The sequence below is a fragment of the Vidua macroura genome, chromosome 7, assembly GCF_024509145.1.
Source record: "Vidua macroura isolate BioBank_ID:100142 chromosome 7, ASM2450914v1, whole genome shotgun sequence".
Lineage (NCBI taxonomy): Eukaryota > Metazoa > Chordata > Aves > Passeriformes > Viduidae > Vidua > Vidua macroura.
The window spans coordinates 19,421,117-19,444,224 of record NC_071577.1 but is presented as its reverse complement, the minus strand read 5'-3'; the positions used below and the strand labels follow the sequence as shown (position 1 = coordinate 19,444,224).

At 42.8% G+C, this 23,108-nt stretch overlaps 1 protein-coding gene across 1 annotated transcript in view; it reads right to left on the bottom strand.

Annotated features, from left to right (window-relative positions):
• Positions 1–23,108, bottom strand: part of WIPF1 (WAS/WASL interacting protein family member 1) — a 55,703-nt gene that overhangs the window by 19,536 nt on the left and 13,059 nt on the right. The window contains 1 exon segment of the mRNA XM_053981731.1: positions 15,267–15,378. The gene's annotated coding sequence lies outside the window, so the exon portion shown is untranslated.

The following is a 23,108-nucleotide window of genomic DNA, read 5'->3' as shown; positions in this document are numbered from 1 at the left end:
GACAAGCTTCTGTAATAAACCAAACTCTGGCAAAACCGGCCTGAAGTTTAACATGAGCATCCTGCAGGTTGTTTACTCATGGTGCTCTAGAGCACACACTTCCTTTAGGAGATCACATCGCGTGACTGAGAAACCTGTGTGCCCACACAAAAACGTATCGTGCTTACACTTACAGAGCCCATAAAATACCCTAGATTGTCAAATTTTAGTTTAAAACCTAAGTTGAAATACTGCTTCACTCTTTTCTCACTCTGCTTCTGCTGGTGAAAAAGATTTTTAGAAACTCAAGCTGAAACTTTGCAGGAAGAAACAGCACCTACGTCTTTGAAGCTCTAATTCATCCTTGCTATTCAGTTGTTTGATTTTATACAATCTATTTCTTTGTTTAACTCACTGTAAGCAAAAATAAAAGAGGTGCTCTCTGGATTTTAAAATTTGATCACTATAAGCCTATATGAAGAATAACAATGGTTTGAAGAGATGCAGTGACCTGGTGACTTGCTCTCACAGCACAGGGCAGTGCTGGGAGTAGCCCTTGGGAGGAGAGTACCTCTTGGGCTGCAGAACCAAAACAGCTGAGTCAGCACAATGCTGAACTCGAACTCTGTAGCTGCTTTGTTCATCACCAACTCGCAGGATGACTGTTTTCACAGGGCTTAGAGATGTCCTGAGATGTTAAGTGCGATTCTGCCATTAGAGGAAAGCTTTGGTTACTGTCCTACACTTCTGCAATGGATTCACATCATTATTTGCTCTTGGTCAGTGGGAAAGAGCTGAATTTAAGAAAAGGCTATTATATTCAATTGCTAACAACTAACACTATATCTGAAATAGCAACCAATCCACCTAGTAATAAATTTTACCCACCAAATCTGTTAACAACCAAGTTTCTTATAATGCTTGATGCTGCAGGGTTGCTGAAAAGGAACTGGTTCCAAAAGACCAAGGCTGAAGGTGTATTGGTACTTGAAAACCTAGGACACATGTCCTAACGTATGTTCTAGGGACCAGTGCAAATGATCGCATCTTTTAAGGAGCTATATAGAAACGTTATGTCTGGGTGAGTGTTGGCGGGGCGGCAGAAAGGATTGCAGTAACCGCAGCATCAGCCGGAGAGCCCCAGGCACAGAGGTCTGGAGTGTCAGCAAGAGAAGGATCCGCACAGCTGGCCGCAGCAGCTCTCTCCCGCAGCAGTGCCGGTTTCCCCGCAGCTGCAGCCCACTTGCTGCGGGCAGCCCGTGCCATGAGCAGGCACCCACCACTGCAATCCTCACACTCCCTGCCCTGGCCACAGCCCTGGGGCTGGGGCAGCCTCCCTGCAGCCTTCCCAGGAGCAGAGTGCACAGAGCCCGCGTCTGCTGCCTCTGGAGAAAGCCGCCCGCACCGCCAGCAAATGAGATGCTCCAACAGTGCTTAGAATACCTGCATAAGAAAACTCCGATTTCTGCAAACTACCATGCAGCAGCCACCATCAGGAAAGATATTAAAATGCTATGTTATGCAATGCATCACAATAAAAACTCCTTTCATTTAAGAACCAAAACAGAGGAGAAAGGAGGTACACATTGCATTCTGCAAAGAGCCCCTTGCTCTGCCGAGTAATCCATAAAGAGCAATGGGCAAAAATGGCACTACACTGAACGCACTGAAACACACATTTTGGGCATTTCAGACTTCATTTGGTATTTCAGGAATAATTTCAGGAGCATTACAAATGCTAAAAAGAAACAAAAAGAAACATGACCTTAATTTTGGGATAGACAGTGTGAACAACCACACTGAAAGTGCATGGTTTGTATCTGGTCAGACATTTTGAGCTGCTTGAAGGCCCTCCCTCTTAAACATTGAGTCAGAGGCAGACAGACAAGCTCACTGTGGTTAATCATTTCCTGCATGATTAATTTCCAAGCAAAAAAAGAGGAAGGAACAAACAACTGTAGAAATAAACCAGAATGTATAAATTTAAGGGGGAAAAACCCCTGAAGTTGTCAATTAAAATGCTGATTGCTCCCCTCTGCAAAAGGACCCAACTTCCAAATCAGTGTTGATTTGATTCTTTCAAAATCCATTACTTTCTCCAAATGAAAGAAGGGATTTTTTTGTTTTAAAATTTGAATTTGAGGAAATTGGGCTATATTACCAAGTACTTTAGTAAGGTATATCTCAAAACAAAAAGGACAGCTAACTCTAAACACATTACAAAATAGTTGGAAAATCACTTACAATCAGTTTTATATAGACCACAATATTTTTTCATTAATCATTTTTAAACAGAGTACTGAGCTATTAAACTTTTTTTGCCAAAAAGTTACAGTGATGTCATGAAATTTGAACACCCCTACTCCCACTTTCCTTGGCAGACCTGAGTCATTAGTAAGCCTACATGCCCCATATTCCACCAACACCACAATCTCCCAAGGCCAGAGGGGCTGCCTGCACCAAGTGTCACAGTCCAAGAGTGTGGCACAGTGTGAATGAGAACTTCAGAGGATGCTGAAGGGGCTCCTCCCATGCAACACCATGCCAGTAAATCCACTCTTGAAAGAAATCAGGTGTTTTTCTTCTTCTCTTTTTATTAAAGTTTCTAAATATATAGAAATGTATAAATAAATATACAGAGAGATGAGTTTAAGTCCCTAAAGAGTTCAACAAGGGTACCAAACCAAAATAAGTTGGGCATGAAGCTACTGGAAGAATTCCCTTATAGGGTAAAGAAAAAAATATTTACGAGACTCTCTGGCCTCAATCACTTGCAAATGGAGGGGTGAAAAGCCTATCTGGCACTCAAGTAACCTGATTCAAGTTTTAATTGAGACACTGGGGACTGCTGTATAAGAAGCCTATTCTCAGCAGGAGAGCCTGGATTTTCATTCTCCTAACTGGGATAAAGCTTCTGAAGCTCACCAGCTCCAGGGGAACAAAGTGACATCTAAAATGTTACTATCAGTATTTTTGGGTCCTTTAACATCAGTGATGGTCTTTTAAGAAAAGTTTTTGGCTGAGAAGACAATCCTTTTGGTGCAGGGATTACAAGACTCTGTGACCTGAGACAGGACATTACAAGGGTGTGAAAATGTAAATTGTCCTATCCTGTCTGGAGGAAGCTGTGGTAGCAAAAGCAGGCACTAACTTTTCACCTTTAAAACCACTTGCAGAGATCTGGACAGCCAAAAGAGAGACCAACAGAGGAGAAGTTACTCTGGATGTTTGAGACACAGGGAAATTCTGGGGAGCTGCTGCTGCCAGAGAGAGGAAGCCTACTTTACTGGGGACTTTTGGCATTTCAAGGAAACTCTCCACAGTACCCAAAATGAGTGTTTGAGTATGACTTTCCACCACACTGAAAAATGCCACCCCTTACATAAAATGCCAAGGCAGAGGAAGTATACCAGTCAGTGATGGAGAGCTCTTGCCCAGATCCATTGGAGGGGTGATGGATGACAAGCTTTATTCACAGGCACATGTGCCCTGAAATAGGATTTGGCCCAAGCTGAACAACACACAGCAGGATCTCCCATAGGGAAGTGCACCTTTTCCAATTCAGCAGTGATTGATGTGGGGGATGCAACACCATCCTTCTGCAGGCAGGGACCAAAAAGGGGAGAAGTGGAAGGCAAAAGCCTGAAGGATCTCTACCAGAAGTGTATGGGGTAGTTCTTGGGAAAGAAACATGTCAAGCCAGTATCACAGTGAGCATTTTTCCTGCCCTACTTAGGCTGCAGAGAGAGGATATTTTTTTTAGTTTGTTTTGGACACAGTCTTTTTAAGAAATTGCAGCATTAGTTTAGCTCAGTTACGCTGTTGTAAGAGGTATGTGAAAGGTGCAGGTGTTGGGGAGCTAATGAGGACCAGTAAAGATAAACAATAAAAAGAACAAACAAAAGACATGACTAGTTTGGAAAAAAAAAAAAAAAAAAAAGCGAGGATGCTGTCAGGTGCTTTCACATCTCCATGCACATTATGCCCCTGTGCTCTGTCAACTCTACAGCATCTCCATCTTCCTCTACACTCCTCATGCTCACTCCCTCATCCCAGAGCATCCAGCCAAGTACAGTGATCCTCCAGTCAGTATGATCTGCAGCTCACACTGGGTAATTTCCCAGAGACCTAAAACCCTCTAAGAACTCTTTGCATCTACTTCCTACTACCACAGGAATACAGTAACAGGGCAGGTTACTGTGTGTGTCAGTGACAAGTAAGTCAACAAACCCCTGAGCCAGCACATGATCACAGGTGCTGAGAGCAGTAACAGCCAGATGCACCTATGGTCCACAGCAAGCTGCATCCAGCAAACCTCATCTGTCAAACACAATCGGGAGTTATATGGAGAAAATCCAGCAGTGCTGCATCCATGGAAAATTACAGCTAATAAATAGGCTGCTATGGTGACAGAACATTGTTTTAAACCAAGTATTTTAAAAAAGATTTTTTTTTTTCAGTGAAATACTTTTCAAGATATGCATAGGATCACAGGCAATGGCTAACTTTGGAGGACTGCCTCTAGTAACCAATATAGTCCCTGTTTGGAAAGAACAGCTAAGCTTTTGGTCAGTTTACATGTTTAGATGTTGACTTGAGAAAAACTGATAATGTAAGAGCAAACACACTATAGCAGAAAGTATCTGACACACTGAAAACAGAAATTGCTTACATTGCTAATCTATACTTCTATCTTTCTTTCAGCCAGTGTGCCCAGAGAAGTTGTACAAAAATACTCCTATCTGCTCAGACAACAAGGATCAGGTCACATTCCCCACCATAGCAACCTGGTCCTGCAAAGGACACCTGGAGCAAAGCCCCTGTTGCACTGGGCACCTCAGGAGGGAGTCCATACTTCTTAAAACAGGCACATGTGTGTCATACCTCAGCAGGAGGCCACGGCCAAATTCAGCAGAAAAATATAATTACTGGGCTGTATCCCAGTCCTCAGAACAGAAGGACACATGCTCAGACACTGCAACCTCTGAAAGCTCCATCCCCATCCCCACCGGTGCCCCCACACCATAAAATGAAGGGCCCTTCCCCCAGCCACTCTGCAGAAAGCCCTAGGGCAAAAGGCTTCACCCTCTCTCCCAGACAGAAGTGATGGTTAAGGATGAGCTGTTTGTGATCTCTCCTTCAGCTGTCCAGAGCAGAGCTGCCTGCAACACTTCACCATCTACCACCCAGCACAGCCTCTCGTCAAGGCAAGTGCTGGATCCAACACACGAGGCTGTTATCCAGGCACTGCCCCAGCACAGCCAAGGAGGACTCACACAGGCTGGAGGTGACCTTGAAAGGGACACTAGACTCCCAGTGCTCTGGAGAGGCCACAGAGACAACCTCTCCACACAGCAATAACATACTTGGGGCAAGAAAGGACCTGATGTCTCTCTCCAGCTTATTCCCTCATCTGTTCCTCCTTGTGAGCATTTTGTGTTCACAAAGTGTTCCTAACATATAGCCCAAGAGCTTCTCTGCAATGGGGTACTTTTTCCAGTGTCTCATCACTGTAGTAGTGATCACTCAATGTCATGTGGCTGCTCAGCATGGCACAGCTTTCTCCCCAAAAACATCTTAAACTCAAGGAGTGTAGGGTGAACACTTGCCCAGAAATTAGGGATTTCTGAGTATTGCCTCCAGATTATTTAGTCCTAAATCAGAACAAAAATAATTGCACTTAGGAGCAGGACTTTTCCCACCATCTTATTCTCACAGCATGGCACCACTCATCTCTGACCAGGCAGGGTCACTCATGGCCTGGCAGTGGCAGGCAGCAAACAGCGAGGTGCAGGAAGGGATGTTTCCCACAAGCCACACCTGGTGACCCAGAAGCAGAAAGGCATGGCCTGGCCTTTGGAATCCCCAGCTTGTTACCATGGGAAAACGGCTCTTGTTTACATATCCACCTTTTGCCTTTCCACCTATTGCTCCACTTTTATTTCTAGGTTGTTACAGCTCTAACCACTTGTTTGCTCTGTGTAACACAACAGCAATTCTGCTATTTGAATCAAATGGACAGAAAGCTGGAGCATTTTTTCCCTTCTATCCACTTTTTTTTGTAGCATAACAGGACAAAAGTACCATAAATTAGTCCAAATGGAGGGGTTTTTTTTGGACATTTGAGCTGCTGCAACTTTTAGTACACACAGAAAAAAGTCAAGAAAGTAATCAAATATGGAGAGCAAACTCTGGGATTTTGCTGGTGGACTTCTGCTGCCCACAACTACCCACAGATGTGCTGCAGTCCCCTTCAGAGCAGTAGTTATAATGAGAGGGGCAAATCTCTGCAAGTCCTGAGGCTGGGATGAAAAGAGCCAGTCTGGAGCTGCAGATTACATCGTGGGAGCTATGAGATACCCCACACCACATCCTCTCCATGCCCAGGGCACTAAATGAATAATGATGTGACCTGCATGACACCATTGCTGATGGTGCCTTCATTCATCTTTCTCTTATCAACAGGATGACATGAAGTGGCAGTCGAAAAGACTTAACAATAATGGATACTTACAGAAAAGGATCAAGGACCTCCTACACCATCAGATTATTTTATTTCTCAGTAGATGTAGGTTTAGAATTCAATTGGCTTCAGCATTCAAATAGGCTTTTTTAATACAAAGCATTTTCTTCATCACAATCAACTAAGTCTTACTAAACATGTAGTGAATTGTGGCTGTTGTACTAAAGGCAGCATCTATAAAATTATATTAAAATAGTGTCTCTAAAGGGGAAATCTGAGGCATATAAGGGCAAGACATGTGGAATGAATTTAAAGCATCGTTTTCCAATCCCTCTTATAAATATTACAATATTCCTATGAGAATCTTGAAAAACTACAGTGCACAGAGATCAGCTCAGATTTCACATCAAAAGCCCAAACAAAAAGCTAAGTGGCCTGGGCAGTCATTAGGGAAAGACCAACTGCACAAGCAGGAGTGCATTAGAGTTTTTACAGCCCAGGTGTTGACTAAATTAGAGTAACCTGAATACCTGTCATTAGAGGAGCAATCAAAAACTGATCTGCCTGGAGTGTGGGAAAAACAAAACAAAAGCCAGCCCCAGATCTGCATAATGTAAGGGAGCCTGCTCCACCATAGACAGTGCAGAAAAACCACCACCTCAGAGCCAGGTTACTGTCAATAAAAGCCTCAGTTCAATGCAGCAAGACCCATAAATCAGTTCTGTGAGAAACAGGCAACCAGGCCTGGTAGAGATTTTAATTAAAAAAAACCTAATTTTCCATTCTTGAAGTTAATTTTGAATTATTTGAGGCCATAAAATGGTGAGAAACCTCCACTAGACTGGGTAGAGATGGAGAGCCTGAATTTATTCTCATTAGAGTTCATGGAAAGGCTCAGGCCAGTTTTCAGAGGCTGCTGGATGTGACTCATCGTACCTTCTGACTTTACTGAAGCATTTGAACATTTTGAGATCAGACTTAGAGATTAAGAAGAGTGCATCCCATGAAGTCCCCTGATGTTTTCTCCTGTGGAGGGATTTGCCCTGTAGCTCAGGGTTACTCATTAAACCAGATCATTTGTGAGGCACCAAATCATATTTGCACATTTGAAAAGTGCCACAGTCAGCAAGCAAGGCTGGCACTGACTCCCACAACACCATCCTTTGGATCAGGAAGGCTGGTGGAGCAAGTACCACAGCCACAGTTTGCACAAAGATGCCATACCTTGTGGTCAGCACTGCTGGTACCTCGCTCCATGAACTTGGGGAGAGCAACCAGCAAGATATGCTGTCATCTGTCTGCAAGGACCACAACCTACCAACAAACCCCCTGTAACTTACTCTCTGTGCCCTGCTCACAAACCACAAACTGAACAGAAACTCACACCACATCTTACTAACTGACTAGGTACTAAAGGAAAACTCATTGTGCATATCCCTTGTATCCCCTGTGTTCACAAACCCTCTCTGACCTCCACTCCAAAAAGCTATATAACAGCATTTGATCTGCCATTTAATGGCTTATTTCAGTAACGTGGCCAGGAAAAGTTAAGTTCTTTGTAGACACCGCTGGGCTGCTACGAAACAGTTACTTTTTTACAATTCACATTGCCTAAGGAATTAGTACAAGTTTGCAATAAAGCAATTGAAAATTTTCAGTTTACTGAGTTAAAAATGAATATACACAAAATATACCATTACTTTGTGTACTTTTAGTATTTACTAAGGTAGGTATTTTATCTTAATCCTCCTCTGAGAAGAGCTACAAAATGAAACCGTCTTACAATTTTACATGATAGCTTACAGTAATAAATGACTCTCACTTTCAACCCCCCAAAATGCAGATATATGTGAAGCTGGGCAATGTATGCTGGGCATCTGCACACACAGAAGCTGGACAACAAAGCACCCATTTGCACAAACATCCAAAGAAACTCTCAGTATCCATTCTTCCTTGTTTGGAAAAGATCCTCTGCCCTCTGAGGTCTGGCCTGCTCATACTGTGTCTCGGAAAGCTTTCACATGGGCTGCTATGGTTTCAGGAATTATTTTTAAAGGTTCTGGGCAATATAAAAACAAATCTTTGGAAGAGACTTTAAAATCAGGATGGAAATAATAAATGGGAGGGAAAAGAGGGGACAAAAAATAATCTGAAGCAAAGAAAGGGTTTTCTTGAGCAAACAACCCCTCCCCAAACTCTGGGACTTCAACTGCCCCTTCTTCACACTGGAGCCAATCTTAACTCATCCCAAACTACTCAAGGTACTGTGGCCAAAAGTTCATAATCTGATCTAAATGGTCTACAAAACTTTTAGAAATTGCAGCCAAAGCAATAAAAAACCCAACCAGAAGGTAAGTCAAGCATAAGAGATTAATTTTAATCTTAAATATTTTACCATACACAATTTGGTTTGAAAAGGATCAATTTAAAAATAACAAAGAAAAACAATAATATTACTGAAAACACATTATTGCACATGTGAAATTACATGATCATCTAATATCCTGGCAGTACTGGCAAATTATGCCTTGTTCTAATCCATATTAAAAACAAAGCCAAAATGTTATGTTCCTGCACCACCCAATTATCTGCCTGGTTGGAATCCAGCAGTAAATGTCTCCTGCAACTTCAGAGATATAGACAGAGGAAGCAATACATTACTGCTATTAAAAATGTTCAATAAGACAACTTTAAAACTACCTTCAGATGGATTGTACAAAGCTAACAGACCAGATAACCATTAAGGAACCATTAAGTAAAGCAGACTGAAGGTTGTCATTCTCTCTGCATTGTCTGATATAAAAACCTACTAAATCTGACCATCATTTTCTCTCTTTTAAAAAAACATTGATTTAAAACTGATATTAATTGTGTTAGAACTACAAGAACAGCTTAATTTTAAGAGTCTAATTTTTTCATTAAAAAAAAAAAGTACCACTTGTCCTTAGCGGATAGGAACTGCTCTGGTTTCATTCCAGACCTAAGAAGTCTTCTTAGACTTAGTGGAACATATAATCCAAAAGTAGTAATAAGAATCTGTATGATAAATGATGAGGGCTGCCAGTTGAAATTCTAGGGCTAAAGCAGACAAGCAGCAGGGACAATAAAGATTCATGTTTTCCTCTTGAGTACTGAATTGGCTGAATCCATCATATGCCCTATTCTGAGCTGACCAGCACTTCCCGCCTCCAACACCAGTTACTGGACAAAAAAGCCTGCTACATAATGGAAATATGTATAGAAACCCTGCAGAGGAGCTCCTGCTCTAGACTCAGTCCCTGGGAAGGGCAGCTCCAAAGCAAATTAGTGGTCTGCAGAGTGCCCTGCAGAAGGTCAGCTCCAGCCCAGGGGCTTTTGGAACCTGCAGACTGGTGTTTAGAGATATCCCCAGGCAAGAAGTCCGACGCCCTGGTGGCTGCTCGCTCAGATTCCCTTCCGCAGCTGAAGCAATGGAAGGACAAACCTGAAATTCTTCCTTCACTGTTTGGATTTAGTTTGTCTCTTTGCAAAGCAGTCAAAATCTAACCCACAGCACACTGAACACCTCTCCACAGGTTATAGGAGAGACCTTAGCCTTCAGCATCTGAGTTTGCATGTGTGCAATCACCAGCAATACTCATGTGCTGTTCCTATCACCAGCAATTTCCATTTGGTCCAATCTGGAAAACATCCTGAGTAATACAAGGATGAATTTTTCTGTTAAGTATTTCCAACGCTGCCTTTTGGCAAGAAAAAAATGTCAAAAGTCACTTGGAAAAGAAAGGTACAGCTAAGAGACGTTTCAATTATTTCATAAATAAGCTGACAAAATGCAAAGAACAAAATCCAGGCAATACTAATATTCTTCATATTTATATCATTATAAGCCAAGCTGAGATCAAAGCATTGACCAACCACAATTACACTTTGTTTCATTTACTAGCACAGAGCCACAATAAAAATTTTACTCACTATAGCTTTGTAAAGCCATTTTTACATAAATCCTTCCATCTGCTTTTGCAGCAGGACTTGATATTTATGCAATATATACATTTATGAAATATAGGCGAGATAACATTGAATTAGAGGTTTCAGATTAGACACCTGGGCCTTTAGCTGAATACTTAACTGTACCGGGACCATGAAATGTGCATGCATGCATCCGAGTACACGGCACACATCTGCAGCAGGTGATGCCAATTTAAGCACCTACAGTAAGGGCACACAGTTGTCTGACTAATCTAAGGTTTCATAATTCAGTTAGAAGCCCTATAAGTAAAGATAGCTTCTGAAGAGCAATTCTAATGTTACATTAAAGACAATGCAGAAATTTAAATTCCCTGATCTACCTGAAGAGGCACTAAAATTTGTGTGTGTTTAATAATGTGAGGTTTGGGTTAAAAAAAAAAAAAAAAAGAGGGAAACTAATTTTATGTCTTGTCAAAGTTTGAGACTTGAAGAGATTTCTATCTTGATGTACTGCCATGGCACTGCTGATGAAGCACAGGGCTCTCTGACTGATGCTGACTGCCCCAATTATCCCCTGGTCCCACAAGGGACACAGACAAATTGGTGCTGCTTCTGCTAGGACTGGGAGGACACAAATTGCAGAAGCAAGAGAGCACACAGTTCTGTAAAGGGCTCTGGTTTAAAGCATGGCACAAATGAAACAAAAAGCATCCAAGGACAACAAATTGAAAACGCCCATCTGCTTTCCTCCCCATCTCCAATTACAGAAGTTTTTGCTCCAGTTTATTTCTCTTTGGAAACAACTTTTTACAGCTTCACATGGCAAGTACTTAGCTAGTAAGCAAAGAAGAGAAGCTGGAAAGAATGATTATTAATGGATTCTGCCAAAAAAATAGTCAGGACAAAGTATTTCACAGCTCAGGACACAAAGTAGTCGATCTCCTCCTACCCAAAGACAAAAGCATGTCCTGGACTGCCTTCCTGAGAGAGAAAGCAGCACAGCTGCATTGCCTACTGCAGCTACCCAGGCTGGAAACATACGGCAACCCTCCACTTTATGCTTATGAAGCTGGTCCAGTCAACACATGTCAAAAGAGAGTGTTTCCCAAGTCATGGTGAGTAAAAACCAAGAGGTTCCACTCAGTTATCTGCATTTTATTTTAAATATTTATTTCTCTGTTTTCTATGACCTTCAACAACGAAGCATTTCCATGAAGCAAGTGTAGCCAAAGGCAGTGTGCCATGTGGGTGTCTGCCACGGAGGGCATGGGCTTACCAGGGGGCTCAGGCCACTGTAGTGACAGCCCACGTGAGGCCACATCTAGGGACTGCATAGCTCAGGCCCAGGCAGATGTGCCAGGAAGGTGAATATGCCAAGAGGGACAAATCCACATCTTGCCTGAACTCAGCAGGAGCCACAAACATTGCCCGAGGAGAGACAAGGTGCCTCACCCAGCTGCTCCAGGGTCAGCAGTGCCTCCTGGCTCTTGCCAGTGTTTTGGAAGTGGTGCCCAGCCAGCACGGCACCTCTGTGTTAGCTGGCAGCTCTGAGGCAGCCTGCCACACAGGTGGCACCACACAGGTGGCACAGGAACTCACTGGGATGCAGGGAACAGTAGGGTTTGGAGGTTATTGGCCTCCACTCAGGATAGCAGGTCTAGCTGAGCTCCTGCTGGTATTCCAAATGCAAGTTTATTGCATGAAAGTAGTAATTTAGTGTAGTTCAAGCTTAAATAAAAGTATGTATGACATACCACTGCCATGAAAACATTCCCACAAAACCAAAAGCAGCCACATACCATCTTTCAGTACTTGCATTTCCTCTTCAGAACATTCAACAAATCCTCTTACTCCAGAGAACTGCTGTAATTTGTCCTTGCTAGTGCCAGTCTACCAGCAGTTCAGAAGAGAAAACAGACTGGTACCTGCAGGCTGTAGGGCTCAGTGCAGGTGCCCTGAAACAGCAAGTATCTGAGGGTGGCAACCCATTTCCCCTTATCTGTAATGAGAGTGGCTGTCACAGTTGTTGAACCCCAGCTAAAGCTATCATCACATCTGCTGAATCCTGTAAATATGGCCATACCCCTGATCAAATTGGCTGAACAATTTGGTTAGCTTGCAGAGGTAAAACCAAACTTTATTTTAAGTAAATTTGAAGGCTAAATTCAGCATGTGGCAGACTGACCTACAACTCCTAACATCTTTGCTTTCAAAACCAGAATTTGTAATTAGATGGAGAGTTAAGAGCTACTTCAAATCTGAGGCCACAAGCTTCCAGATAAAAAACAAATTTTCTCTAAACTCAGAGACCTGTAGTATCTGGATCAAACTCACAGTTGAAAGGAAGCTTTGGATTGGTTTTAACAGGTCATAAGACATTATTACTCTCATGAAGTCTACTTTCTCTTTTAAACTGCAGCCCTGATGACTGGCAGTCCTCAAGAAATGATGATGCAGGGATCATTGTTTTCTTCCACATCTGCCAAGGCCCTTGTGAGCAGGCAGCCTCACAGGAGACTGGGTCACAGGGAGAGCCAGTCCAGGCACCACCACACAGAGAAAAAGCCCTGCTTCTGCACAGAGAGAGGGTACAGCAGCAGCAGGGCTGCTGCGTGAACAAAGCCTCAACTCTACAGCCAAACACTTCTTCAGGTGAGCCTGGATCCATCAAAACTTGCTGTTAGGCTCAACGCAGCCAGCATGAATTTGAAGTTTGCCATTAGTACCAGACTTCTGAGCTCTGTGACATAAAGAAGCAGTTTTCTGGCTTCCCACAACTGTTCACCTGAGAAAGCAGCAGGGCCTGCCTTTCCAGGTGCCCCTCTTACACCAGGAGCAGACCTGGTCATTACCCTGCCAGCTGCTAACGATAACTCAATACTTTCCCACAGTGCAGAGTATAATGCACTCATTTTATCTGTTTATTTCCAAGAGAAAGATCTCCTCAGGAAACTCAGAAACAGCATTTTCCATTCCCTCCCTGAAAAGTGGAGTATGAAATACACTGTACCATCCATATGGAAATGTTTATTGCCTTTAAAATAACTATTCAGCTTTCATCAATAACCAGAAAAATTCAAAGTCACTGTCAACAAGGAGACTGAAATACAGAACAACAGACAGCAGGGCTCGAAGAGGGCATCTACCCTTCCTTCCCCTGAGTCACCATAGATTATATCATTCCTGGCAGTATTCATCTCTTTTTTCTCTAAAAATCTCCACTGATGGAAAGTCTGCAATATCCCTGTCATCTATCTTGTTATCCTAACAGCTAATGAAGCTTTTCCCAGTACTTTATTTAGACCTCAGTTTGCTGCAATTTCATTTACTATTTTTCACACTGTTTACAAGTGATGCATAAAATAATTTATTCCTTTCCTCTTTATGGTTATTTGAAAACTGGTTACATGTCTTTTTCAACTTCTCCTCTTTAGGCTAAGCAATCATATTTCCCCCAGTCTTTCCTCACAGGTGGTATTTGTGCTGTCATCATTACAGCTGCTCCTGGGACCTTCCGTAATCACATATCATATGTAAAGTGGGTGAGAGTGACAATGCATCGTCTTTATGTCAGTATTGCATTTTAAGTTTATAAATGCCAGTTTAAAAATACTGGTATCTTCCTTATCTGCTTCTCTTCCTTCTTTGAACAGGCCATCCCCTCCTACCCAAACAGGTAGGTTTGACTACTGACCACACAGTAGTACCACCTTTTTCAGTCCTGAAATAGGACTGAATAACTCTCCAAATAATAACTCTCCTGAATAACTCTCCAAATAATAGTCTTTGCACCAACCCTCATCCAGCAGCAGTCCATCATGCCTGGTAAGAGCTGTGGATCCACAAATGAAGGGAGACATTTGTCTGTTCCTGGGGCTAGCTCTTCCCTCTCCAATCTCCCAAGCCTAGCACCCAGATTTCTCCAGACTGTGGTTTCCAAAGCAAGTGCTCTGCTGAAACTACACCAAAGCATCAACCCACTTGGACCAGCTATAGACTTAATCTAGAAGAAATTCTGAATGGTTTTGTGCTCATGTCTACAGAGACTCAAAATCCCAAACCATTCTGGGACCCTCCCAGCATCAGTTTCTACATGGCCCGCTAATCATAAGGAAGCCACAGTTGGGGTTTACAACCCACAGCATATGAGATGGGAAATACTTGATCTGCTGGACTGCACCAGCTCTAGATCAGTACACTACAGCCTATCTACAGTCCATGCTTTCTGAGGAAGCCTCTGCTGCAATGAGAAGAAAATTAAACCAAAAATTCAATTAAAAATTAATTAAACTAAAATAAAAAAAAAAAAGTAAACACACTGCTCTTTTTTTCTTATTGACCATGTGTTTCAGTGAACCTTTTCATACCATACCTGTTCATTAGCACCAAACTGTAAACATTGCAGGCTTCACTGTGCAGTTTTCAAGTGTAATGTCATCTGCTCTAAGTCAGGACAACTACAGATTCATTGTGCCTGGTCATATCATACCTTAAGTCTCCTGACCTACCTGGTAAACCTTAAATCCCTTCACTGTTAGCTTTGTACTACTGGAATGGAAAAAAAAAGACAGGAAATAACTCACTGCACATGTTAAAAGCTTATGGATTTGGCATAAAATCTGATGTGACCTAAGGCGCCTAAATCTGACATTAGGAAAGGTGTGGCACATCAGAGCATGCCCGCAACTGGCACTGCCGTTAATGCTGCCCTGGAGAAGAATGACTCCTGTACTGTCACACTGCAACCTAAGACATGAGATGGCTCTGGGGCTTCCAACTCTTACAGGCCAGGAATGACACACAGCAGAGGAGTTTCCTGTGCTGCTGCTCACACCATGACTCCCACCCATCAGTGCAAATCCCACAGGCTCTGTACCTGGTCACCAGCAGGAGACGCTTGCATAGAAGAGGAGGTCTGGTCAATTCAGTCCAGAATACACCTTCTTAAGTTAATTAAATTGCAATAACATTTCCCAGATTGCACAATCCTGCAAGGAAGAAAGGAAAAGAAATATTAATTGTGAACCGTTGGGGATCACAGAGCCTGAGCATATGTCCGTTATGTATTTCCTTGAATAAGTAGAAATTCTGCATGAGAAAGTGGCAGCATATTGTAAAGAAGAGCCTCCTTCCTTCTAAAGAGGAATTAGAACAGGAAAACACACTGGCTGGGTTCTCCTTATTGCTCACTGAGGCGCCAGAGGACCCAGTTTATTCTCAAACAAATTTAAGACCATTCTTCCAACTTCAGCATAGCATACATGCTATAGTAAAAGCTAATATAAATAGTGGAAGGAAAACAGAAAAGCATAAAAAGCCATGGATGTGATGGTATGACCGAACAGAGTTCTCCACTACAACAGCTGCTCCTAGTAAGAGATATGGTTCAACAATTAGTTTTGTAATTAGTAGGTTTCTGTAGTTTAGGCTAGAGAAAAACACGTGCAAAAGCTGAAACAAATGTGTCGGGGGAAGAAAAGGAGAGGCAACAGCCTGGAAGATGTGACAGATGTGCTGCAAATAATGCCCCCGCAAAAAATACACTTGACCATTTGATGTATTCAGTATTAGAACCAACAAAATAAGATTTTAAAAAAATCAGTAATTTTAAAATAAAATGTAAGAACAGTAGCCATTCAGCATTTTACAGATTTACTTCTATTTAGAAATCAGTCTCAAGACCCCAGTCCCTCACAGCCATGCAACCTTTGCATACGCTATGTGGCGAAATGCAACCCACAAGGGGATTCTGCTGTGAACTCTCTGAAGCTGGCCTGTGCAGTTCCGGTTTGCATTAGCTGGTGTTGCACATCTTAACTCCTACTTTTTCCCTTGCAGAGAGTAGAATAACCCTGTGCTATGGATCCAAGTGGACACAAGTTCAACAGTGCAATGCAGCCATGTTGTTTTTGGAGAGTAAAACCGCCAGTGATTAAGGTGATATTGAGCAGTTTATTCTATTTATTTGCAGAATTAAAGATTCTTTAATGATGGTTTAATCTAAATTTGAAGCTCCCTCAAATCAATAAACTGCTATATTAGCATAGCTAAAGGGAAAGAAAAAAGTAAACAATTAAAAAAAACATACTGAAAAATGAATTTTTCTTTCACAGATAATATATGCACAAACACATGTACACAGTCTCTCCTCCTTCTGAAGTGCAGCAGAAGAGTACCCTTTGTTTCCTAAGCACAGAATTTGTCCCCATCTGGTTCCATTTTTTATTATTTTCTCTTTTTGGTTTCCTTCTCTCTCATTCCAATGCAATTTTAATTCATTTTGTTTAGTCTGTACTTTTTATTCCCTTTCCTCTTTTTTGCAGATTTCCTTTTTAATTTGTTAGAGGAAGAAACATTCTTTCCCTGGTTTTCATAACACAAGCTGCTGGAAAAGGCCCATTCAGAAATCCCCCCCTTCAACAACTCTCCAATCTCTCTTTCAATCCTGGTTGCCTATGTTCACTCCTGGTAGCAGGGTAGAACTGTTAGGGTTTATTTGTTTAGGAATGTGCATCAGTTTATTTTTTAATTCCATTTAAAATACCTGGCACAAACCACTGCATGGAGGCTCAAATATATTATTTACGAGCCATTACATTTAGCTTAAAACAACTTCTAATCTGTTTGAGATGAGCCACTATAAGACAGGATTAGGCTGAAATGAAAATGTCTGCAGTGGGATTTTACTAAATTGCTTTTAAATCACATTCCTAGTTAAACAGTGCTCCAGTGAAGACTATAAACCCTAATACATCAGAAAGGGTGATTTGGGGCAGAACTTTGGCTTTCTGAAAACTTACTGGTTTTACAGAAGCAGAGGAGCCCAGCTAAGGCCAAAGCCTTCTCTGCATATAAAGCCCCAAAGCCCAAAATACGAGAGCAAAGCTCTGCAAGGCTGAGCCACAGAGCTGTTTAACGGCCCAGGAACAGGGCCCTGCTATTCCCAGCTTGCCAAGACGCTCCATGCCCTGCAGCAGGGCCAGGTGCAGCATCCAACTCCACGAGCAGGAGGCAGCAGCAGCCTGGCCCGCCATGAGCCACTGCGCTCATCTTGGGCAGACATTTCTACGCTGACCTCAGGATGAGGGCACTAGGTGGTGCAAGGAGGGTGAGAGAGCTGTGAAACAGTCTGGTTTTCTACATGACCAGAAAAATATTTTTTTTACTGTTTGGGAAGAAGTATGGGCAGCTTTAGGACTTCTTGCCCAACACTCAGATCTCTGATTTTAATGCCTGGCATGGCTTTGTTACAGCACTGTCATCCCCAGCAGCAGCTGCATTTCTTGTGAGATTGCTGCCACCATCCCTGTCCAAGCCCCTCTGCCTCACAAGCTGTGATCCATGGCGAGCAGGGGGCTCTCTGTGCAGAGCGAGCACCTTGGCCTCCAGCCACCTTTGCTGGAGCTGGCTGTGGGGCCATCACCTTCTCTTCCCCACGCTCTCCCAGCACCACGTGGACTCCACACTGGGATTTCGTTTTAGTTCAGATTCTGTGCACTTAATACTCTATTATACATTTTATCATCCTGAAGGTTGTTTTCTTTGTAACTTTCACTCCAACTTTGCATTTAAGATTTGTAATTAATCACAATTGCCTAATATGTTAAAAGTAACAAATTTATATTTGTCCTGGCATACAAAACATACATCCCATTAAAGAGTCTCCCTCTGAGACTCTTTAATGGGAGTCTCATTTGGTGCACGAATTTTCCAGCACCAACCTAGCTTCATTTCGTTCCTGATGCAATGTGCTCCTGAGTTGAAACTCTCCAGCACAGAAAAGTCGTGATGCAATTTCTCAACAGAAATCACCAGGAATGAGAGAACACCTTAACAAGAAACTGTGCCAGTAAAATCCAAGACAAACTAAAATAAGTTTTCACTATAGTCAATGATTTTAACCTCTACTTGGAAAAGTGGTTTCTAGTATTTATTAACACTGAACACATCTATTAAAAATCCAGACCTTGAACTTACTTTATGGAAGTCTTAACAAGATGGAGAAGATTTCATCCACACTTCTAATGTGACTCAGGCCACGCTTCTGTTATACTGCAAGGCAGGCTCCAAGATTTGCACAAACCAAGCTAACCCACAGAGGAGCTTCCTATTTTTGCGCTGTAGAGTTCTGCTCGGAAATCCCACGCCGCTTACTACCTGCTACCACAACTGCCATACAGAGCACTCCTCATCCACTGCTGCCAAAAATCAGTGAAAATACATGTGCAGAACCCCTGCAGGACAGCTAAAGAGATGTTTTAAGAGAACTAACCTGTGCTATTTGAATCTGTTGGAGGTCACCCAGTTCTGAACTTCCCAGCAGCTCCAGTCTCGTTTCCTGTGGAGGAGCATGTGACACACACTTCCTCACCGCACCTTGCTAGATTTGCTCTGCTTACGTTTTAACATCAGATGAAACAACTAACTGTCCCTCACAACATGTTAAAGAAAATTCTGATCTCATGTTGAACCACTGACATTTCTGCATAGCCAAAAAGCCCCCCTCTACTGCCTTCTGAGTCACTCCATGATTCAATGGACCTTTTTGTACTGTATATTAATACCAAATGCCAAATGTGATTCTGCCACAGTCTACTCAGCGTGCTTCCCCCCCTTCTTTTAAAGGGGAAACAAATGCAGTAGTGGAGAATGTAATTACACTGCAGGCGTGGGAAATTTCAGTTCAAGGGTATTTGTTTATCAAATGTTCAGAGTGGTAGTGAACTGATGAATTCAAACAGATGCAGTCATCAGCAATTTTCAGAAATACTTCCATTTGAATACAGTAAACAATAGTTTGAGTCCTATTAAAAGTAGTTTATGTCTTCAGAAGAGTAGAGATTTTCTCAGTTGTATCAGTGTGCATTCGCATACTGTTATCTAGCACTGGGCAAACAGGTCTGAACATATGTCACAAAGAGAAGGACAGTAAAGTCCTCTATTAGAGTACTATGTTTACAGGATTAGTCAATAGGTGGTGCTTTATTAAATTTTTTTTTTAAGACACATAAATTTTGGAAAGGCAATCTAACCCTGAGTGCATCACCAGGTGCAATGACACAGTCTGGAGATAAAGTTTGAAGACTACCACATCACAGTAGAGGCAGAATGGTCACACCAGAGTCAGCAAGGAGATACTGCTCTACTGGGAGATGCTCCTTGTGGAAAACACTAAACATTAGTCGATCAAGCTAATGGAGGGGTGAAGATAAACGTTGCATTCCTTTATTTAGTGAGAGCTGAAATAACAACAGACAATGCCTCGGGGACTGATCTGGCAAGGCCTGGGTGAAAGCGGTGGGTTACAAACCCAGAGGGGTTCCCTTACAGACTGACTGCAAAGATCTTTGCCGGGGCACAGATTTGCTTTAGCTACACCTAAGTGCGAATGTGAAAACCTTGAAGGTAGGAAGAGAGTGAAGAGACAGTAATGCTGCAAATTTGGGATGCAAATATTTTGGCAGCAACACTCATTTGTGGCTATCCTGCCTCCACCATTCAGTTCTCCCACTGCACCCCACAGCTGCCTCAAGTGTGTTGGCACAGTGGTTCCACAGCCTGTGCCATGGACCACACTGAGGTGCTGATCTAGCAGTCAAAAGCTCATGAGATTTTTTTTTTCCCCCTTTTCTCACTTTCAGGCAAAACCAGACAAGTGCTAGTATGAAGCTGGCTCTGTCACTACCCAGGCTGTCACACAAAGCCATCACACAAAACCATGGCTACAGTGAGAGACCCAGAGCAAGCCAATTGGAGCTGCTTCTTTGCCCATGGGTAGATGAATTCTATGCAATTTCTACATAAATTAAGAGGTTTCCACCGAAATGTCATCTTTATAATTAAACTGTGCCAGATGAAGACATCAATGTTGTGAGCAGCCTCCTGGTGACCACCAGCCAGGGATTACGTTCCCATCTGCTGCCTCAGGGTTTCTTACCACCACTCACTAGTTCATTACTATCAAATGAGCCAAACTAGCTCCAGTAATTTATATCAGCGGGTTAAAATAATTGGAAATGGAGTAATAATGGTTTTGAGAATCCCTCCTATCCACAGAGATAGACTAGTGACCTCTGGCAAAGAGGCAGCAACAGGATTTACAGAACAGCAGCTAAGTGCTAAACAAATTACCCCCAGCTAATAAAAGATACAAGTATTTTATGTGTAAACATGCATAGGACACCCATGCAAAAGGAAATACATGCATGACTGAAAAACCCCCAACAAACTAGCCCATAAATGGATGCTTTTGAATGAGACACACACACACCCCCTTCTCAGCATGCACCTCTGAGCTGCTGCAGCTGTAGCAGGAAAGCATGTGCAAACACGTGTCTGCAGATGCACCTGCTCTGCCCCCACTGAAGGTTTTGGGCCAAATGGCCAAGGTATTATTTACACTGGAAGACACTTGAGAGCACTGTGAGCCTCACACAGCTTAAGCATCTTCCCCTCGGTAAGCGTGCAGAGACATGACACGCCAGACCCCGAGCTTCAGAGGCACAGAGGGGAAGTTGAAGAGTTCAGGAAGTGGCCATGCTTGCTCTCAGCACACTGCCTCTTTGTCCTCACCCAGCTGCTCCCCCAGGAGCTTTCAGACAGCCCGAATCCCTCACAAGAGATGGGTTATTTCTCTCCATTTTAAGAAGGGGCTACATTTACAAAGTCACTTTTAATGTGTCAACCTCTCTGTGAGGATCTAGTCACACAAAATGGACTGTGCCAGAGCTGTGCTTGGAGCTGCTGGTGGGGCATTTATACTTTTATATCCCCCATGGACACTTGGGATTGTTCAAGATGGGAGGAATTTGCTCACCCAGCAGGTAACTCACAGCAGCCTTGCAGCCACTTTTAATCCGTGCCCAAAGAAAACAGCCTCCCAGGCTGTTGCTCCAGCCAAGCTCAGAGTGCTGCATGCCCTTCAGTGGGGCCATGGAGAGGCACTGCAGGGACAGCAAAGGCAGCTGTGTGACACCGGGGGACCCACCGTGTCCGCAGAGCTCTCGCACAGCGGGGTTTGCTGAGTCACCACTGACACCAGAGCATTTGTCAACTCTTACTGTGGACCACTAAAACAAGAAGGGAAACATCTGAAACCTGACAAATTCTGCCCCTTGTAAACAAGCCATTTATTTCTCCATCCTTGTCACAGATGAGGAATGTGCTGGCTGGCACCTTTCAGAGGAGCAAAGTTCCAACAGGGATTTTCAGCAGTCATCTTGTGTAAACCAACCACTTACAAATAATGCTATGTCTCAGCTTACATATATATATACACACACAAGACAAAACTATCTCTTTAGCTTCTGAGTGGAAAGCATACATGAAGCTCTCCTTTATGTACACCTGGCTATGTAATGGAGACGTGTTAGGAACCCTGCAGATGGCACAAGTTGTTTTTAAAGCCATAAACTGACTTCCCCTCTCTTGCCATGAGATCACAGCACTTGATTTACAAGTAAAGGAGCACCCCAGCAGCAATAACAAGTTGCACAGTGGCCTGACAGATAAGCCACAGAAAGATGTTAATAGACACTGATGTAAAGCTATTTACACAAATGATTTGCTTGTCCTGTGCTATGGGGATAAAAATGCAATCATGGGCTCTGAGGTTTTTGGTTTAGACTAGAAACTTGCACTACCCCCACATCTGACTATACTGGACATGATGATCCAGACTAACACGGCATGCTGAAACCCACCACATACTTTCTGCCTTATAAAAACAGGCCCTATTTATTCACTATATGGAAAATCACCCCATTCACCAATATAGCTATGACTATACACACAGACAGACAGTGGATATGGTGCAGACTGTTTTCTATCTGGAACCTGTCACCAGCAAATTTGAGCAATTAACATCTCAGTGCTCAGGCAAAACAATCTGCACTGCCCCAACTTCGAGCAGGCACAACACAGGCAAGTACAAGAGTAAACCATCATGTGGAACTGTGAACGTGCAACCACAAACCAACCAACCGAGCCCAGATCTGTCAGCCAAATCACCAGAGCCAAGCACTAATACAGAGGTGTTCAAACTTCAAAGCAGGAGCACAGTCGGCAAGAGTTTGTTGAAAGAATTACAACCAGAAACTGGGACTTCTCAGTAGCATATAATCCCTGCTGTTTCCATTTCCTCTTTCTCATTATCGGCACAGACAGGGGCTGAAGATTAGTGAACAGTGGGTGTTTGGGGTGAATTAGAGCATGTGTGATGTAGAGCTAAGTATCCTGGTGGCATCCATGTGACTTCAGGGAGATGTAAATATTTAATGTTGCCTACTACATTTCTTCAAAATGATGAAATATTAACATATTCCTTGGGGGTGGGAAAAATCATACCAGATAAAACAGGGAATCTATTTTGTCCCTCATCCAGAATGTGAACAAAATCTGATTATCAAAAAATGTTCTGGCAGATTGCCACTCTAGTCATGTCTATGTGGAAAATGAAGAGTTTTTACACTGTTCAAGTCCTGTCTGAAAACAGTGAACCCCCCCTCCCAAACTCAAAGCCCTTTACACAGCTATGTGCATATGAGATTACATTATCAGCTATCACCCCTGGGTTTAGCCACAGGCTATCCTTTCAGAGGACAGCCACATAAGCAAAAGCCATTCCTAAGAAAACTTACTTTTACCTAGAAATGCCTATGTATTTCTTGAGTAAAAACTGCTGAACTGACAAACCTTGCTCTCAAAAGTTACTTGTCCT